At 32.0% G+C, this 22,250-nt stretch overlaps 1 protein-coding gene across 2 annotated transcripts in view; it reads left to right on the top strand.

Moving 5' to 3' along the window:
• The window catches only part of LOC111063472 (homeotic protein ultrabithorax), a 481,856-nt gene that overhangs the window by 350,182 nt on the left and 109,424 nt on the right, over window positions 1–22,250 (top strand). The window lies entirely within an intron of this gene.

The raw sequence follows: 22,250 nt of genomic DNA, 5'->3' as shown, positions 1-22,250 counted from the left end.
TATTTCGTCACGACATGTTTCGGTTATATAGCATGTTTCGACTTGATAATAGCATTATATAGACGAAACATGTCGTGATGAAATAATTCAAAATGATACTCAGATTCATATTTGTATTTATATTAAAAGTAGCCCCAAAGAAAGAAGACAATAATAAAACACTTTAATCAGATTATAATAGAAGCTAATACTGTACAAGGAATTTTAATATCTTGAAAAAATTGAATCCTCTTTTTAAAAGTCATTTCAAAACTCCTCTAAATATAATTCATGAGTTGTAAAATTACTTCCCGGTGGCTCAGAACCCACCAAAACTGTAGGTCTCTATCGATAAATAAATCCTTAGTTTAATTAATGAAATTAACGTTTTGGTAGAGAGTTACTGGGGAGGATATTCTTAATATTCTTTCCGAAGAATGGACATTGATATGTCAAAAGCTCCGCCAATTTATGTAGAATAACAATAACAATATAAATATCTATAGTTATTATATTACAAATTGCTTTTTCATATCATATACAGTTCAATAATTATTTTCTTAGTCTATATTATGTAAATTCATCTATAATAATGCTGTATTGTAAGCTATTGTATATAAGTGTATAAGCCAGTATATATTGTAATCTACATAAATAAAGTACTCAATCAATCAATCAATCAACGGCCTCATTACCCACGCACAAGCGTAGAGCTCATGCGGGCATCACCCTTAGCAAAATACAAAAAACAATTGTACATTTATCATTTAACATCAATATTATCATGAAGACTGTTATATTTTATGGAATCTGTTGGCTAATCAATATGTTTGTAAATTATGATATAATGAAGACTCCCTCCTGATTCCCTCCTGTCACTCAATGAATAATAAAACGCGAGTGAAAACAAGCTTTTTTGTCACTTTTTTTGCATTTTTCAATTCTGTCTTGTAGTGAAACTCGAAGGAATATCTCCCCACAATTTATTATTGTACTTTCTAGTACTTCTCAGGGTTATTTGCTATGAAATCATGAAAGTTCCATATGAGGTCACCTCATTGTAGATGGTAACCCCTGATAAATTAATAATCCAACACATAGCTACTCACCAATGAAGCCAATTTTCAAACTCAATTCCTCCTCGTTAAATTGATTACGTTGGTTATTGAACAGCCGGCAATGCATCAATTGTACTATTCTTGTTTGGAGATATGGATCTCCTCCAGTATCCCTAAGCAGAACCACACGAAAACGCATAAATAAAAGCAGAGATCATTTATTGGAGATAAGAGATACGATTCCAATTACAATTGTGGCTGCTTTACAAAAGAATCAAACTTTCTAATCGCTCAGGTGGGAGAGATCACAGATTAAAAAGTTGGGAAAAGGGAGATTAGTAGAGATCTTTCGGTTCTAACGCTGACGGTTGGTATTCCAAAGTTATTCAAACTCTAATAGGGTACAAATTTAGGATTTCGAGAATTTCAATGAGATTATTTTGAGACTCTGTTCATAAGTGGAAACTATAATTGACCGAGCGAAGTGAGGTCTAAGATTCAAGTCGACGGTTTGGCATTTCACTTAATGTTTAAATGATTGAATGTTTAAATGTTCATATGTTGCGCATTTTCGGCGAAACGCGGTAATAGATTTTCATGAAATTTGACAGGTATGTTCCTTTTTTAATTGCGCGTCGACGTATATACAAGATTTTTGGAAATTTTGCATTTCAAGGATAATATAAAAGGAAAGAGGAGCCAATATAAAGAGGAGCACTCTTCATACGCCAATATTAGAGTAAAAATCAGACTATTGAATTATGCATCATAAATCAGCTGACAAGTGATTACACAGATGTGTGGAGAAGCCAGTCTATTACTGTATTTGTATAAGGTCTATAGTTTCAATCAGGTACTTGTGGATGAGAATACTGCGTGAGGTCTACTGTTCACAGAACTACTAGTAGAGATCTTTCGGTTCTAAAGGTGCGTACAGATTTACGCGTCGCGAACATGAGCAATTCACTTTTAATCAGCTGATGCCAAGATTTTTTTATGTGTATCTTACCGTTTCTGTGAAAAATACAGATATAGTAAGCTGATTAAAAGTGAATTGCTCATGTTCGCGGCGCGTATATCTGTACGCACCTTAACGCTGACGGTTGGTATTCCAAAGTTATTCAAACTCTAATTGGGTACAGATTTAGGACTTCGAGAATTTCAATGAGATTTTTTTGAGATTCTGTCCATAAGTGGAAATTATAATTCCATATATGTTATAAATATGGTGCGACCTATTATTAAAATGTATCTTGAAACTGTAAATTTGCTTGTAACAAATAAAATAATTGAAATTGAAATTATCTTTAGTCTTCTTCTTAGAAAGTACAAACAATATACAATATGCATAATATAAATAACTTAAAGAAGGTTCCTCACATGGGAAAAGCCTGTGTGTGAGTAACGAGTTCTCTACAATTCCATATGGGTACTTAAATATACAATGATCTCCAGACTGATGTCTGTATTTCATCACGATAATTAAAATTTTATTTTCCTCTCATTATAGTGGAAAACCGAATGTACAGTGAGGGAAATTTGTCTAGTTCTTAAAGAAATATGTCCCTAGAGCTTAGAGCTGAAGTAGAAACTATAATTAAACTATGTTACGAATATGGTGCGAACTATTATTCTAATGTATCTCAAAACCGTAATTTACCTAATGTGAAGAGACTAGACATGAAATGTGAATTGGACTGGTGGGAACTTATCTAAAATTAGCAGATAACAATTTTACAACACGATATGACATGGAGAACATCATATCACTTGAAATTGCTGATGTTATTCCCAAATGAACCTCAATTATAGTTTCACGTCACACGATAGGCTATCATTATGGAGTAATAAAAATTAGCTCTCTGGAATTCAAATTGAATAATAGACTACAATTTATTCATCAATATTTAGCTAACACTGGATTTTTTCTGTCCAGTCCAGTACTCGAAGTTCATAATCTCCAGGATATTCCACAATTAAAAACAGATTCCAGTTCCAAAAACAACAGATTCCTTCAGGTTACGTAATGTATAACTCCTACAACTATTTTTATTACTTTTCTCATTGTTTCCACTGCTACAATGTAGATCAAACATGTATTATTGTTTTTTCCTACCTTGAAAAGTGGCCATTCCTGCACTGATTACAGAGCGCAAAGTATCACTTTTCCGCTCTGGTGCGCAAAGTATTACTTACTTACTTTGCTTACTCTTAATACTTTGCGTATCATCTTGCAGCCATCCCAATCAGCTTTTTTCATATTATTTCTGATTTTCAAATAAATGGAAATGAGAACTCATTAAATTATACAATTTGAATATTATTAATTCTTCATCATTTCAAATAATATTTTTTTCATTCATAAATCGATTGGTTGAAAAATAATTTAGAAATTAAGATTTACTCAAAATTATTCAAATTTCAAATCAATTTAATTTCCAATTGAATAAATTATCGATTATTAATTTTCAATTGGATTATCAAGTTTAAAACAAATTAAAGTTGCTTATTAATAACAAAATTATACAGACAAACATTTTTATGGATTTCAGCCATCACTTTACCCATAATCAACCTCTTCTCATATTCAATGGTAACTGTAGGGAAAATTTAATGTGAAATACGTGCGCAAAGTTCCTCATTCCGCCCTCGCCTACGGCTCGTGCGTAAACGTTCTTTCGGTGCAGCAAACTGTCACTTTGCGCACTAGTTGCACAAATAACTATTAATCCATGTATTAACAATGTGGATAAAACATGTAATATTGTTTTAATTAATGTATTATCAAACAAATATAGATGTCCGTGAGGATCTCGTAGAACACCCATTTAGAAATGGTTCTCATAGTATTGTTTTGTTCATGGTTTGGTAGAATCAAAACTCTGTAGTAGAATATACGGGGAAAACAAACTAGTTTCTCAGACTCAAATTTCAAGGGAGCTACAAAACGTGAATGAACTTTAGATTCGGGAAAGAACGCTCATTGAATAAGTATTAATTTTTATGTAGTGGAAAGAAGGATTTCATGTGTGTTCTTCCACTACTGTTGTATTGTACAATATTTCTTCATTATTTTGAGCTATTGTGAATCTCCCATCAAAAGGTATCTTTTTATCAAAATCACTTATAGTTACTCAGAAAATGGGCAACGAGAGTTAATATAAAACTTATAAATTAAATATTTTATAAAATGTATGAATTCAGGGCGAATTCCTTCTTGTATTTATAAAATAAAATTATAGTACCCTTTAAAATCAATAAAATAATAAAACAGTTACGTTACAATTTGTATTCTTGTTTTATTATTTTATTGATTTTAAAGGGTATTATAATTTTATTTTATATATTATCATTCAGCTGGATTCATTTGTCTGTGCATAAGGTCATTTGTCTGGGCCTTCCCAATGATAGCTCTTACTTGAAATTGAAGGCCGCCATTGGGGTATTTTAACATGAGATATTATATATTTTAAATTTGTAATATTATAGATCACAATGGCATTGGTGGCATTGGTATGTAATAATCTTATGGGTTGCCCCCTCAATGGCGGATTTCAATTCCAAGTACGACACTAGCGCTGCATGTGAGTCTATGCATCTTTAAGGTCTTTGGTGTGATAGGTCCCAAATAGCAACAGCTCTTTCAAATGAATGGAGAAATTTCAGAAATAGCATGCAATTAATACCAGCTGACTAAATGATAAATCAAAAATAATAGCATCAGCTTCTTGGAATGAATGGAAAATTACAGAAATAGCATGTAAATAATTCCAGCTGACTGATGAATGATAAATCAAAACAAATTTTGTTCCTATGTACTTTCAATGTTATTTTCATATCCAGAAAAAGGACGTTGGAGTGAGTCAATATTGTTGCCCAACGAACTGTTAAAAGGTTCGAAGAATTCGTGTTCAAAATTTGAAGCTGATTGATCAATTCTCTCTAAAGTTAATGTAGAACATACAAACAGACTGACAACGACTATGGACTACAGCAAGTCAAAAGTTGGAACTCGCTAACGCTCGTTCAATTAAATACGGTAAACTAATAATGTCATCCTATTATATTATTTCTGTATTTATATTATATCTGGTTATTCATGTTTTACGGATTTCGAAAACGGCTCTAACGATTTTCACGAAATTTGGAACATAGTAGGTTTATGATATAAAGATTCGATTGCACTAAGTCTCATTCTATGGAAAACTCGCTGGACGACATTGAAAGAATAATTCATCCTTGGAAAGCAGATGATAATTTCGTCGTCTCTCGATAACAGAAGATGCGTGTGCCTGTGTAGGAGAGAGACAGAATTATTTCCAGCTGTGTAATCATAATCAGCGAGAAATTTTATCTAGCTAGACACTTTAATCGATTTGATCAACATAATCTGATTTGTTGACATGACATGATATCCTCCTAAACTAGAGTATATCATAGTTTCAAAGTTGATAATTATTTGACAATTTCAAGTGATTAGTGAGTGTTATTTTAATCGATTTGATCAACATAATCTGATTTGTTGCCATGACATGATATCCTCCTAAACTAGAGTATATCATAATTTCAAAGTTGATCATTATTTGACAATTTCAAGTGATTAGTGAGTGTTATTTTGTTATTCAATTTGGTTTTTATATGATCTAAATTATAAATGTTTTCAAATGTTTGAACAGAAAATTGAACCTGAATTCAAGTGTATGGAACATAACCTACTTTCTGGACTATTTATACTGTATAAATCAAAATTCGGGAAAGAAACAGTTTTGGGCTGTGCCTGTTGGTACTTCCTCTATCATTTTATAGAATTGTGTTTGGTTTAACAAAAGTCAATAAATAAATAACGAGCGAAGCTCGGTGCCCCGATATTGAGTATTTAGTGTATGAGATTGAATATGGGTGTATTGAATAGAAAAAACGAATCACGCAAATTAGTGTATTTGAATTATTAAACCCAGTTTAATTTTTCTAGCTTGATCCGAATCCAAACCCAAGGATGTGAAGTGTTGCCAGCTTTGCAAAGTCTGTGAGATTTATGACCTGTCACCAAGTGTGAACTACTCGGTCCCAGCTGCTTTACTTCTGTCTACTCTCCATGTTTATCGCTTTAAAATTAGATCACTAATCCTAGACGCACCGCTATGGCTTCCTTAAGTTTTCCTATCTGAGATCTATGTGGTGGCCTAATAAAAAACTACTACAGTATCCCATGAATCTAATAGTTGTATGTAGTTTCTCTATGGACTACAGTATTTTTTAGTTTGATTTAACAACATTAGATATCGGAGAAATGTGATATTATTAATTTTATAGTGATTTTGATTTTTTAAAATTCTTTCACAATCAACATCCACTAAAGATTTCCCAAATATTATTCTCCAATTTCATAAATATTTCCGGAGTTCCCGGTTGTTTCCCGGAGTTTCCCTGGTGGAAAATAATTATTGAAGTATATGATATTAATTTTATAGTGATTTTGATTTCTTAAAATTCTTTCACAATCAACATCCACTAGAGATTTCCCAAATATCATCCTCCAATCTCATAAATATTTCAGGAGTTCCCGGTGGTATGGAAAATAATTATTGAACAGTATATGATATGAAAAAGCAATATGGAATGACTATAGACAAATGACCGAACGTAGTGAGGTCTATGTTTCAACTCGATTTTCTTTTGTCTATCTGAATGTAACGCGATTACGGTCAAACGCGTTGATAGGGTTCGATGAGACTTGGCAGAAATACTTCTTTTTCATCGATGTATACACAAGGTTTATGAAATTACATCACAATATTATCTTATGATTATTCAAATTGAATACAATCTTTATCCTCATTGATCAATTTTCCATACTTTGTAAAATTCGTTGAATAATTAGTAATACTGCCATTCAATGTGAATCAGTGTATAAGCCAGTAAATACTGTTACATGCATAAATAAAGAACTCTAATCTAATCTATTTTTTCTCACACACAAACATTATTTTTATTCCATGCCATGAAGCTTTCTCTCTTTTTTGCTCCCATGTACAATCAATCAATCAATCAATCAATACAATTAAATCCTTCGTTTTTCTCAGCTCTTTATCACTCACTCTACACACAACACAAAACATGAGCTATAGTCAGGTCCATGTTATAATGACAGTGTTTGATTAGCAATGGTATTGCTATCCTTGTCTATCATTCAACAAAGCGGATAGCGCTATCTCTTTCACGCTTTGCTTTGTTGCCAGATTGTCTTCTAACAATGTAAAATTATAATAATTAACAGAATATTTCATCTCAATCATGAAAATGTATTATGAAATTATTGAAAAATATATATTTCTTGTTTAATAAAATATAATTGATCATTTTAAACGAGAATGAACCATTAATATTACATCAATAAACCTTCATCAGCTACCGTCTATAGAAGGCATTGACAAAACAGATCGCCTACGTTGTTCTATTATCTTTTTCCACTGCCATTATAACGTGGACATCACTATAGTTTATTGTTCGCGAATTACTATTGTCTGGTGGTGGAAAATGAAGGAACCTGGTTTTGTATGAGGATTCCATACCACCGGGAACTCCTGAAATTTGAGAATAATATTTAGGAGAGCTCAAGTGGATGTTAATTTTAGAAGAATTTTGAAAAATTGAAATCACAATAAAATTTATAAAATCACATCCTTTCGATATTTAGTGTTGTTGAATGGATTGAAATTATTCGTCGACAGAAAAAACTACATTGAATTTATAGTCTATGTTTAGTAGTCCTGTAGTCCTCCTTTAGTCCTTTAGAGAAAAGTGTGTATGAGTCTACTAAAATTTTCTCTTGTAGCAGTTCAACTGCATTCCTAAGTTCACTGCTGGTGTATAAAACAAGAACCAAAATTGATGCTGAAGCCAACAAACATACAGGTTATAAGTCATTAACAAATGGCCATAAATCGGCTCAACCATTGAGCAATTATAAAGCTTCAGATATCTCTATCACCGTTCTCCCGACACGATCCAAAACTAATTAAAGATCTCTCAGAAGAACATAAATAATTACAGCTTTAAACTTTTAATTCCCTGTCTCCGAATTGTAATTTTTTTATCTCCTCGTGTCTGAGATTCTATTACTTTGGGATCGAAAGTTTTCAAGATGTAATTGAGTTGTTGAAGTTTGCTATCGGGGATAAAATTGGATAGAATATTAAAATAAAGGATCATACTATCAAATCTACACGGAAATATGTGGTTGGAATGGGCCGAGTATGAATCATTGACCTTCTATAGATTAGCATTTTCAACACTAGATAAGGAAAAATTCAAAATAAGACTGAATAAAATTGACAAAATTTTTCAGAATAATTATTTCATCACATTCATTTTGCGGTTATAATATTCTGAAGGAGAAGCTCAAAATCTTTTTAAAGCTTGAAAATAGCTTTCGTCTGGAATGAATATCCTGAAGTAATGACTAAATAATCATGTACCAAAAAGCTTCAAAATAATCAAGCTTTAATTGATGGATAGAGCTTTAAAATAGCTTTCAACTTGAGTGAATACAAACAGTAATTACAAACTGATAATCAACAAATGCCAATAATCTAGCTCCTTATATATCCCCAAACCAAAATCCTTAGATTGAAGGTCTATAGACATTATTCAATAATTCATGAGAGAAACTGTATTCCAGTTTTGTTGCTTCATTCTTTACATTTTTTCTAAAAATATAATAACTATATAATAAATATAGTAAATTAAAATAATATAATAAATGTTTATTTCCCAAAAAAACTAAAACTACAACATCAATTACACAAAATATTAGATAAATTACAATATTACATACAATAGTTGGTTACAAATAATTCTTATAATGTGTCCTCTACTTGTTTAGTTTTTTTTTACTTGTTTAGTAATTACCTGACTATTAATATAATTAATAGTTAAATATAGAATAGCAAATACTCAATTTGAGATTTCTTGCCATATATGCTGTTAAAAAAGTTTTTAAATAATTGTTTATGCTGTTTTAATTATCTATGTTTTGAAACTAGCGTTTGAAAGTCATATCACACCTCTTTTAGATCTGAATCAGACAGACGTTGTCTGAGACAATAAATAATAAACTTTTAATATTTAGTTTCTAATTGCTATTCCTCTGTGACGTTTTGAGGTTATGTAATTGAATATTAATGTTTATCGATTGTGATATATCGCGGATGTAGATTGTTTATTATCGTGGAGCCATGTAATGGAATGATGCAATCCTTACATCTCTCTTTCTTCTTATTGTCCCTCTCTGTCTATCTCCCACTCCTATCTTCTCTTCTACCTTGGTCCTACGCCTAATTTCAGCCTAATTCTGTTCAAACGCGCCGTCTCATACATTATTTATGAATTTATCAGGGAAATAATTTATGTATTTATGACGAGTGCATAATCACTCTATTCCAGTCAGCATTTGTAGCCTAGATTTAGCTTCACTTCGATTTATCCTAGATACTTTTCAATAGAGAATATTGCTCTGAGATTATAATAATTGAAAATGTGCGATCATTCTCAAGGATGTGGTGAATTGTGAGTTTTGGAATGATAGTATTCAATATTAGAAAATTCGCTCAAATAACATGGATGTCAATTGTATTAAAAACGTTGATGGCAACGTTTAAAAATATTCTCAATGGAGAATATTGCTCTATCTAAGATTATGATAATTGAAAATGTGCGATCATTCTCAAGGATGTGGTGAATTGTGGGTTTTGGAATGATAGTATTCAATATTAGAAAATTCTCTCAAATAACATGGATGTCAATATGTATTGAAAACGTTGATGGCAATGTTTAAAAATATGTATAAAAACGTTGATGTCAAAATAAGTTAGAATGTATGCTTATGAATTCAAATACTCGTCAAAATCACATTCGAAACAGTCTTGAATGTGATGAAGTTCATATGAAGAGAAAAAAAAGGACAGAACTCATTAAGTGATAAAAAATATGTATAAAAACGTTGATGGCAAAATAAGTTCGAATGTATGCTAATGAATTTCAACTCCTCATCAAAATCACACTCGAAACAGTCTTGAATGTGATAAAGTTCATATAAAGAGAACAAAAAATTGGACAAACTCATGAAGTGATAAACATAACCTATTTTTGGACAATTTCTATCCAAATTTGGGAAAGAAACAGCTTAAGGCCTTAAGCCCAAACTGTTCCAAACTTGTACCTTAAGCCCAAACTTGTTTCTTTACCAATCATTCATAGTTGGCACATCTATCAATGTATAAATAAATAAACAATAATATCTCAAGAGCATCCATACCTGAGAAAGACATCAACTAATGAATAAATTAATTATGGAAAAAATACAGTTTTGAATGTTAAGACAACCCCAACTTTTCTTCACCAACTTTAGTATAGACTTGAATTAAATTCCCAGAAACCTGTTCAGCCGCTTATTATACGGAATATTACAAGTCGGACAATCTCCCAGAATTCATAATCATTGCACGTCCGAGACTGAACCGAGAGGTAGCTTCAAAGTTTGAGAAGCGCTTGGAATTAGTGCAAAGTTGTGTGGCTTCACGAATGAAGTCCGCTGCAAATGTGGATGTGAGAGCTCGAACTAGTGTGCGCAGTTCAACTTCGAGATTATCCGATGGATCTAAAACATTACAACTTTAATGTTCTCCCATTTCAACAATCAGTAAGCCTGTCTGCTTGAGACCCTACATCTTTACAAGTTTGAGTAGTAACCTAATTAAACTACACGAATGTTACTACTGCACATCCGTTCCATGTATCTATTTGAGATGGTTTCATGGAATCTCAGACTATTTCTACAGTTCATTCATACAAAGAAAAATGGAAACTTCAATTTTTTCCTGTTTTATCCATAGAAAGGAGAGGCAGCAATCAATTTGCATGCATCTATTTGTGATGGTTTCATGGAGTCTCAGACTATTTCTATAGTTGATTAATACATAGAGAAATGGAAACTTCAATTTTTCCCTGTTTTATCCATAGAAAGGAGAGGCAGCAATAACATAAAGTTTGCATTTGTGTGCGTATAAAGGTGCGTACAGATTACGCGCCGCGAACATGAGCAATTCACTTTTAATCAGCTGATTATATCTGTATTTTTACAGAAACTGTAAGATACAAATATAAAAATCTTGGCATCAGCTGATTAAAAGTGAATTGCTCATGTTCACGGCGCGTAAATCTGTACTCACCTTAAGAGTGATGACACTTAAATACCAGTTCATATTTGTTTGCAAATGTGAATTGTGTTGAAAAATGAGTTTTATCAATTTCAAACTTTGAAAAATAGAATCTCAGGAAGTGAAAGTGCAAATTTTTAGTGAAAAAACATAAAGAACTCAATACATAATCTATAATACATAATCTGCGGTGGGACCTTCCCGCAAGGGACTCCCCACCAACAAAAGCCATACGAATTTACTTTTTTACTATAATCTATAAACTTGAGTGTTAATAGGAAATGACATTGGGTAATACGGCGTGGCAGAACATCCAAAAGGATCTCTCAGCCGATAAAAGCCATGTAAATAAATAAATTAAATAAATAAAAATACCAGCTCACTTTTGATATGCTTTTAAATGAATAGTCTACACTGATGTCTGACAAGTAGGCCCAATAACTATGATCTCACGTTTTCGATGAGGAAAGCCAAATTTTTAAAGAATTATCTCAGAATTCTGAAACGCATCTCAAATTTGGAAAGCCCATTCTCATTAGGCAACAAATCTACAAAATCCGTAAGAATCAATTTGGAAAAGAAACAAACAATACAATCACTTTAAGCCCATTTATCAGTATTTTATTTGGCAGTTTGTGATAATATGATCATGCTCAAAAGCGTTTGGAAAGTTTGGACAAAAAGGTGATTATCCTCCCAAGAAATGTTTGGTGTGGGTACTAGAAATTCAAGAATTCATTTTTCTTGTTTTGAAACTTTCATATCGTATCCCCTTTTGAATAAAATACTTTTAATAATTGGTTTATGACCATAAAATACTGAAAAATTATAATGTAATAGTATGAGATACGATACTCGAATTTATAATCAGTAGACGACAGTGCAGTTATGTATTTACATATCATGCCGTCCATTCATTAGCGTAATCAAGTTTAATTCAATCTATGACATTATAAATTCAAACCAGTTGCAAGTTGATAATTAAACGAAACGATCATTCAGCTTCTGGCGGTAATCAATTCAAATAATGTAACCAGTTGAAATTGCCGTTAATTATTATTGTTTCAAACTTATCCTACTTGATCGATTAGTTTAAATTTTCAATCAGAGACCATAACGGGTTGAATATTAATTATCAATTTGAACGTAATTCAATAAATTAACGGTCCGTTTAATTCTCACTTGAAAATTGTGTAAGAGATTACGTGTTGATTGTAAAATAGCGTTGAATAATTTTTTGAGAATAAGGTCAACATTTTTTATAGCCTATTCATTTTGTAGATTGTAACGTATCGTGATGCTATCAATATTTTTTCAGGCAGTTAATCAACCCTTTAAATTATCTTCCAGTGTTCAAGATTCCCTAAAACTATTGTCAAATTTTTAAAATACATAAGAAAGTACTTGAACTATCAAATTGAATGTAATAATTAAGATTGTTATTAATAAATAGAGAAGAATAATTGAACAATTACATAAGATCAAATACCTAAGTCAAATTTTCAAAATACATAAGAAAGTACTTGAACTATCAAATTGAATGTAATAATTGAGTTTGTTATTAATAAATAGAGAAGAATTATTGAACAATTACATAGATCGAATACCTAAGTCAAATTTTCAAAATACATAAGAAAGTACTTGAACTATCCATTAAATGTTATAATTAAGATTGTTATTAATAAATAGAGAAGAATAATTGAACAATTACATAAGATCAAATACCTAAGTCAAATTTTTAAAATACATAAGAAAGTACTTGAACTATCAAATTGAATGTAATAATTAAGATTGTTATTAATAAATAGAGAAGAATAATCAAACAATTACATAGATCGAATACCTAAGTCAAATTTTTAAAATACATAACAAAGTACTTGAACTATCAAATTGAATGTAATAATTAAGATTGTTATTAATGAATAGAGAAGAATAATTAAACAATTACATAAGATCGAATACCTAAGTGAAATGTAGTTAACAGATAGTAATGCATTGTTATAAATGAAGATCTTGAACATCAACCCTTCTCTCAGAATAGCTAGCTTTGGTTTTAGACGTGCTTGGTGTTTGTAAACGCCCTTATAATTACAACTTTGGAGCTTGATTAGTGGCTTCCTTCACATTCTAACTCCTCACTTCCTCTCTCTTTTTCTCCCATGCACATCCCCTATCTTCCCAGCATTCTCTATCTCAATATTCCCGCCCCACCACAAACGTGACTTATTGTCAAGTGTGATTTGTCTTCGGTAATCTCGCATCTCCCTATAGAAATTTAGCACCCTCAGATATTTTGGGGTGCCTTACATCCAAGATGAATATTAATGGTATTAACAATCAGTATTAACATTTATACCTGAAATTGAAATTGTAATTTATTTAACAAATAATTTTACAGACATAAATCTACAATCACAAAATAATAAAGTTAACAAAAGTAAAAGTTAACCTCAATATTTATTTTTTTGAAAATTTACATATTTGAGGGCACCAGGAATTGAATCCCATTATTGCCCTCATAACACACATTGAGCATACAATTTGAAATACATTAAAATTAGAATAAAATAATAAGAAAGCAAAGATATTGTCAAATTTCACTAAAGAAATTTTCAGTGAAATTTGACAATATCTTTGTTTTCTTATTATGGAGAGATTTCACAACATCACCATCAATTCTACTAATTTTAATAAAATAAAATAACTCAACTAATATACTATTGAGTTTAGACTTCCTATTAAAAGTATTGAAATATGGACTTCCTATGTCCTTAGTTGGTTGTGCAGCAATTTTGTATTTTTTCATTACTTATTATTTGATAAGTGATTCTATTCTCACGAACATTTGGTATTTAAATTTAAGTATATAAATATTATAATTTTAGTATTATAGCATATAAGTCTTTAACCTGAGGCCGCACTGCTGGATGGTTACACACAGATCAGTCATTCCGTTTTTAGTCGGGGCGTTTAGAATAAAATACATGTGCGATCATGGAGCAGCACACACTCTTGTCTATCGCACACACTATCTACTGACAGCTGTTGGATGACACAATGATTATAACAGCTAATTTTTATTTTTGTGTGTGGCCAGCTCACAAATCTTCTCCCATAAGGACTACATGTGAACTTTGAAGGACCGTAGGAAAGAATCCTGAAGTCGGATTATAAATTTGATAGGCCACAAACCTGGTCCTGAACATAACGATCACAACTAAATAATCATAAAATTCGGTGCAAACATGAAAAAGTTATTGAATGTCAAAATTTGAGGCTCGATTCTTATTTAGATAATTTCATAATGAATTTTCATAACTAAGATAGAATATTTTGTTAGTTTCATAATTCTACATTGTTGAAAGACGATTTGGCAACAGAGCAAAGCGAGAAAGAGATGGTGCTATCCGCTTTGTTGACTGATAGACAAGGATAGCAATACCATTGCTAATCAAACACTGTCATTATAACGTGGACCTCACCACAGCTTCTACTTCAGTTTATTCTTTACCACTAGCATTTCTTCTCCTCAATTGGTTTGAACTTTTTCTGCTTCAAACTATTCACTACTTCATTTCTTACTTGAATCTCTATGGCTGATCCTATATAACAGTCCAGTCCATCATGAGTTTCTTCATGTCATGCTCAGCCTAATTGATGGGAAACAACCACTTTTCTAAAGCCATAAGAAACCGATTGATTCAGAGCCGTTGAAATCCAAAATCGGCTTGACTTGAGAAGCCGTTCTGTGGTATGTGCATTTCTCATATCTCAGCCACACAGCTCATTAGTCTTGTACTTGGGAGGTCCACTAATCCACTATGTCCCAACCCAACCTGAGTAATCGCAGCTGAGCTACAGTAGAAAAAGATGAACAATCCCATCTGAACGAATCAGCTCTAAAATGGAAATATTAATTAGGTGCTATAAGGATGGCTGAATGTGCTTCCTGTTTATCATTGAAGAAAAAACAGTCTAATGAGTTAAATTCACAGCAAGGTTGCCATAAATAGATTATTGATGAGAGAGTATACCGTACTTGACTGCTGGAATATACTGAGATTATATAATATAGAATTATATTATATTATATTATAGAATTATATTATAGAATTATATAAATAGAATTATATTATAGAATATACTGAGGTCTGGAGTATTGAGAATCAATAGATTTAATTGGTTTGGAAATGAAAGCGTTTTGTACACAGTTATTGAACTACAATTTCCCCATCTAAGTGAGCAAAGGAGTTCTTGTTCAATATTTATTTATTGATTTAATGAATGAGGCACAATCATTCCTATTAAAGATGATTGGAAAGAGAAAACAACAGGTTGAGGTTGAAAGTGTTCCTCTCCTAAATTTTGATAAGAGAAGTCCAAAATATTGAATAGTAGGCTATAATAATCATCAAATAGTATGAATCCAAAAAACTTCCAGAATGGTAAAATTAATTCATCAAGAATTCCACAAAAATTATATTTTTCAATTTACTTTACTTACTTTGTAAACTTTATCAGATTATTCTTCCAAGTTCTAAAGTTACTAGGAGCAGTTTATTTGGTATCCAACGTCACATTGAAAATTGTTTAAAGCTGAACAGATTATCAGATTCATCATTGATTAAATTCCATCAGCATGTGCTCCAGTAAATCTGATTTAAGAGTTGCATAGAGAAATCTCATTGTCGCATATGGGAATCGTTTGATAGATAGGATTGACAAAGATGGTTTAGAGTAAAAAATTTAAATTATAGAATTGGAACTAAAATTTTTTATAGTTCCTAACTGAAATAATCTTGTATTCCATAGGTCCATGAAAAGTATTCGATTACAATGATTCTCTATGATGCCATGAATGAGTTGTTGAATTCCTGCAGCCAAAGAAGTGTTGTAGGGTCCCCGTGTATGCTCGAGAAGGAAAATGATCATAACTCTACTCCGCCACTCCCAGTCATAAAGCAAACATTGAGTCATGTACTGAGTTTAGTTGGTGGAGTTGCGTAGTTGCAATGAAAAGGAAAGAGATTAAGGTTGTACAATGAGTGAGAAAGAGAGAGAGATTGCAGAGGCGCGTTCACGGAACTGCGCGTCTGTGAGTGTAGAATATTTGGCGTTGGTTCCCAATGTACTTTCCTGGGGTAAAATATAAACTCGAGCATGGCTGCCAAGTTTCTGGATAATATAATGTAGACGACGAAGTTGTGGAGAGGGGTGGGGGGAGGCAATACATCATCCAATAGAAGTAGAATTCCCAATAACCGATAGTTTCTCTTTCGTTGTGTGTCTCTCTCTCTCTCACTTGCTATGACATGTCCCAATGGGGCGCAATGCGGAATCCCTTGTGTGCCCGAAGTTATGGTATGAACGTGCACGGCATGAGTTTTTGATGAAAGCTCTCTTTTGTAGGTTAAGACGTGAATACATTCTGCGGATTCTTCATAAATAACCGAAAGTTTCTTAGATGATATAGGGACTGGGGAATGATCTATGATGCTATAAGGAAAGTTTGGGCTTCCAAAAGTTATGTGGTTTTGTACAGGTTTGAGGAGCTCAGAGGTTTCAGTTTTAAAAGGCTGTGCATACTCACTGTACCTTGTATTTTTATTTTTAAAACTTTATTATATGTGATTAATAATATGGGCAGTTTAACGACCAATGCACAGGTACATTCACACTTTACAAGAAACAGGAACAACTTTATCGTTTAGCATCACAGGCTAACTCTTTTTGAGAAAAAAACTAGCTACATAGGGACAAAATTACTAAACAAGTTGCCTAGTAATATAGATTTTAAGAGCATGACTTTCAAAAAAGATCTTCATAAGTTCCTTGTTGAAAAACGTTTTTATAGTGTAAATTAATTTTTATGTGTGATATCATATAGGCTATATCTATATTTTTATTTTGTTAAATAATTTTATTATATTAAATATTGAAGTGATTTTTTTGTACATGACAATGTTCAATTGTATAGTTGTGATTCATAATGACTGTACTGTATTGAACAAATAAAAAATATTATTATTACTACGGTATTAGTATTGTGGGATCTCGAACATTCTTCAATTATAATATTGTAGATCAATTCATTCATTTATTTACAATGCAAATGACTCTAATGTAATAACATTGGCAGATAAAATAATAAGGTAGTCCTTGTGCTATTTTTCTTCCAAATTTATAGATGATAAAGTCCAAGATAAGGTTAGAATTTCACGTGTACAATTTTTATAAAATTTTAGTCCAAAATAAACACGAAAACTATAAATTTTGAATTTGTATGGTTGAGTATATATATTCAAATTCATAGGCCAGATTTCTGATGTGGGCTAGAATTCTAATTGCATTAAGGTGCGTACAGATATACGCGCCGCGAACATGAGCAATTCACTTTTAATCAGCTGATGCCAAGCTTTTTATATCTGTATCTTACCGTTTCTGTAAAAATACAGATATAGTCAGCTGATTAAAAGTTAATTGCTCATGTTCGCGGCGCGTATATCTGTACGCATCTTTACAGGACTGTTCCATCAATCTTCAGAATTCTAAATAAAACATGTCAGAACTACCCTCATCTTAGACTCATAAATTTGAGCTCATATCCTCGTGGATACATCACTCCCTAATGCAAATGAATGAAAAAAGGTAAAAAGACTCATAGATTTATCACTGCACATTGTGACCTGCAAGTCTAGTGTAGGCACCTTCCCCTGTATCACATACAGAAACTTATGGAACAAACTAAATAAATGTATGATTCAAAGATCATTCCAAGAGTTTGAAAGTAAAAGTTTTATTTTAGTCCTCTTTTTATATGAGTAGCTGGTATTAATTTATTTAGCGTTTGGCTTCCAATACATCAATCAGTATTCATTTTCATCTTCACTTCTTCAGGATCATAATATGGGAATGATCCCTTGTCTCAAGGTATATGAATAAACATAAAAAACAAACATAAATGGTAACTAAAAACAATTTATTCAAATACATATATCCAGTCCATTCAGATAGGCTATTGACTCTGGAGCTGCCATCGAGAAATCTTCTTCTGTCCTCCTCTAAAGGCCGTGATTGGGCACTCTTTCTCTATGTGGTCAATCGTTTGCCTTACCCAACACTCACAGGAACTGGTAACCTGAAATATTGAAAGGAAAGGAATAATTTATTATTCCATTTTCTTAGGGAATATTCTATGAGATTTGAATTTGATATTGAAATCGAAATCTAGAGAGAATACAAGAACTCTATGTCAAAGCTTTTTTTTAAGAATTCAGGCTATGTTGGAATTATTGAATGAAAAAGACTAAGAAATTGTCAAAAACCACAGATTTATTGATACTTAGAAAGACCGGTTTCGGTTATTAAACAGAGATTATCAGAGATTGACAATGGTGTAAGTATCTAATGTTTCTAAGTACAGTATCAATAAATCTGTGGTTTTTGACAATTTATTAGTCTTTTTCATTCAATAATTCGAACATAGCCTGAATTCTCGAAAAAAAAGCTTTGACATAGAGTTCTTTTATCTTCTCTAGATTTAGATTCAAGATCAAATTCAAATCTCAGAGAATATGCCATTTAAGTGAATAAACTTATTGTAATAACCGAAACTGGTCTTTCTAAGTATCAATAAATCTGTGGTTTTTGACAACTTCCTAGTCTTTTTCATTCAATATGAATAATTACCACAATATCAACTTCTCAACTACACAAAAAGGGAAAAAAATATATGTTGGAATTATTATCATTTGGTTGAAACGGCGTACTAAAAATGAATATTAGTCTGTAGATAGTCTATTATAGTCTGTAGTCTATATAGTCTATAATATCTATATTCGTCTATTATAGTTTACTAAATTAATTCATTCAATAATCTTGAAACGTAGCTTGATTCAGCCTTGGTCTGTTGGAGTGAGTTTGATGTACGCTACACCAAAATAAGCAGAGAAAAGCAATATTGAAGAAGCAAGTTCAGTGGAAAGTTTATGGAAAAATTCCTCTCTGGAGGTAGTAGAATAAGGTAAATCATTGATGATGCTTACCTGTAGCTCTGCTCAATACTTCTACCTGCTCCAACTACCTTTATTACCTGCTTTATTTACAATCGAACAGTTACATCGATTATCCAGTGAGAAATGATTCTTTTATAGCGCCATAAACATGATGTTGGCGATTCACACAAGAAGCCCTCGCTTTGGAATGGGCAAAGTGATTTTAAAGTCCAGTGGGCGGTGCACAGGTAAACAAAAGTATCCTCCATAAAGAGTAGCTAATTTGATTTTTATAGCCCATTTGTATCTTATCCCGTTCAATGCTAATAGATTGGCCCTAGCTCGAGTAAGACATCGTAGATTTTTTTATTACTTTTTTACAATCTCGGCAGTCCACTCACTGACACATCAATGGGCCATTACTGCTACTGTGTCGATATTTTTACGACCTTACCGCTAATAAAATTTAGGACTACTAGTCGGGCTACAAACATTGCCCGGCTTTGAAAACATCATGCTTAGCAGCTATCGAGGTGTTTGTAGGCGGATTGCATTGTAATAAAGCTGGCAAGACGCTTTTTATGGGTCCCGCGTTTCGCTATTACCGTTTATCTATTAGGGCACCTACTTTAATTCAATTCACTTCGCTTGAGTCACTGATCAGTTCGGATAATCAGGATTTTCTAATGATTATGAATTGGAAATAAATTATTTATGTTAATAAGTTATGCTATGGTGCAATGGACGAAACAGAACAATTAGTTACAAAAAAATGGAAAAATATAATCAGGTAAATTAAGAAATATAACTATTGTTTTTATTGTATGTAAAGGATTATTTTCATATATCCCTTGAATAGCTTACAGCTGGAGGGATACTATCGCACTATTGTAATACTCGAATAAATAAATGAATGAAATGATGGAAATTCTTCATAGATTATGGAATGATTTATTTATTTAGTACATCATTAAAATGGTAGGGAGAGAAAAATAAGGTAACCTTGTGCTATTCCTCTTCCAATTTGTAAAAGGTTACACATAGTCCGAAATAGGTTGTCTTGTTGTTGTTGTTCACTTCATAAAGCTCTCAGTCGTTCGTTATTTTCACAAAGTAGATCTTCAAATTTAGATGCTTCCAAACCAAACATGGAAGAAATACTTCACATTAGCATTACTGAAATAATGAAAATAAAAATAAATCTAAATAGGTGATATTCAATAATTATCTATTCTAATTGGAAATTCCCTGCATAATAAATATCAAGGATTATACTCGAATATACTTTATTCTCAATTCTCTGCATCTCCTTGATTCCATTCTCATTCCATACTATTCATTTATATTGTTCTTTCACTTTATTATTCTTATATTCCCCTTTTTATATTTCTCTCTCCTCTTCAACACCATTCCGATCTTCCTCTCTTTCATTATAACCAACTTTTCATCAAAATCAAATCCTTTTCAAAGTATCAAAATTTGTATCATAAAATTTATCATATTTTAATCATTTTCGTAGCCCGTTTTTTGATAACTCTTTGAAGGGATAACTTGTTTGGATTTATTCAGTTATTTATTAACAAAAAAATATTTATTTATCAATAAAAATATCTATTTTTATTATATATTATTTATTTATTAATCAGAATCCTTTTCAATGAAACCCTGGCAGACAGGTACAACACTCCTATTTGAAATATCGCCTACAAGATCAACATAGAGCACTGAATAATATCTCTCAACCTTGTAACATACCTCTTTAGAAGACAGAGAATATTATTGAGATATAGCTTGCTGCCCACAAATTCCGAATCGAAATGTAACGTGTACTCCTATCCACCCACCCACATCCTCAACTCTGGCTATATCTCACCGTCAAGCAACTTGTTCTTCTTTTATCCTCATTCTTTTCCTCCGTCTTCCTTTTCTCCTCATAGTGAACCGCCGCCATCTCCTTTCATTTATGGCGTGTTAGAGAGTCATAAATGTCTACTTGTTCAAAGCCGATATTGTTTATTTAACTAGGAGGAAATCACTTCCTCTTCTTCCCCTCGACGCACTCCCTCACATTTTTATCATTTTCGTGGCCCGTTTTTTGATAACTCTGTTAGGGAAGAACTTGTTTGGATTATCACCTATTCAGAATACCAAGATAGTTTTTTGGTACTGCAAAATTATTTCTTTAATATGTGAATATTTTCTATTTCAGTGATAATAATGTAAAATATTTCTTACATGTTTCGTTTTGAAGCATCTAAATTTTAAAATCTCAAGCTGGGTTTACACCAAAGTTATTGACAAAATATTAATAACATCATCCTTATAGATTCTATTAGAGTGAACATAACTTATCATACACAACATTCTAATGTAACAATTTTCATCATTAATGTTACATCATTCTAATGTAATTCTATTTCTATGTTTCTGATTTTCTGATTTAAATAAAATAAACATGATGAACATATGTGTTTGTCAGGTTCCGTTTAATCTAATAGAATCTATAAGGATTATGTTATTAACAATTTGTTAATAAATTTGGTGTAAACCCAGCTTAACACACTTTTTCCTATATGTATTTCACACGACATGCAGTCAAATATATTCATATTGATATAATTATTTATATTATTATCAATTAAAACAGGAGACACATGACATAGATAGATTGAAAACACTTAAAAACTTACATTATAATCGGAAATTTTCGAAGAACTGAGTCCCCTTTCTCGACCGAGCAGAGAGTGTATAAAAATATAAATATATATTTATACTAGCCGTCAGGCTCGCTTCGCTCGCCATATCCGTCTAGCCGGGGGGGCTCCGCCCCCTGGACCCCCTACTGGATCGTCCAAAAATGGGATCAGCAGGCTCGCTTCGCTCGCCTGCATTTTTCATTTGAGCATTTTTATCATATTTTAGGACAATCCAGTCGGGGGTCCAGACTAAACGTCTGGCTAAACGGATATGGCGAGCGAAGCGAGCCTGACGGCTTGTAATAT

Source organism: Nilaparvata lugens, chromosome 8 (assembly GCF_014356525.2).
Source record: "Nilaparvata lugens isolate BPH chromosome 8, ASM1435652v1, whole genome shotgun sequence".
Lineage (NCBI taxonomy): Eukaryota > Metazoa > Arthropoda > Insecta > Hemiptera > Delphacidae > Nilaparvata > Nilaparvata lugens.
The sequence above is the reverse complement of the archived record's forward strand: the minus strand, read 5'-3'. Positions and strand labels throughout refer to the sequence as shown.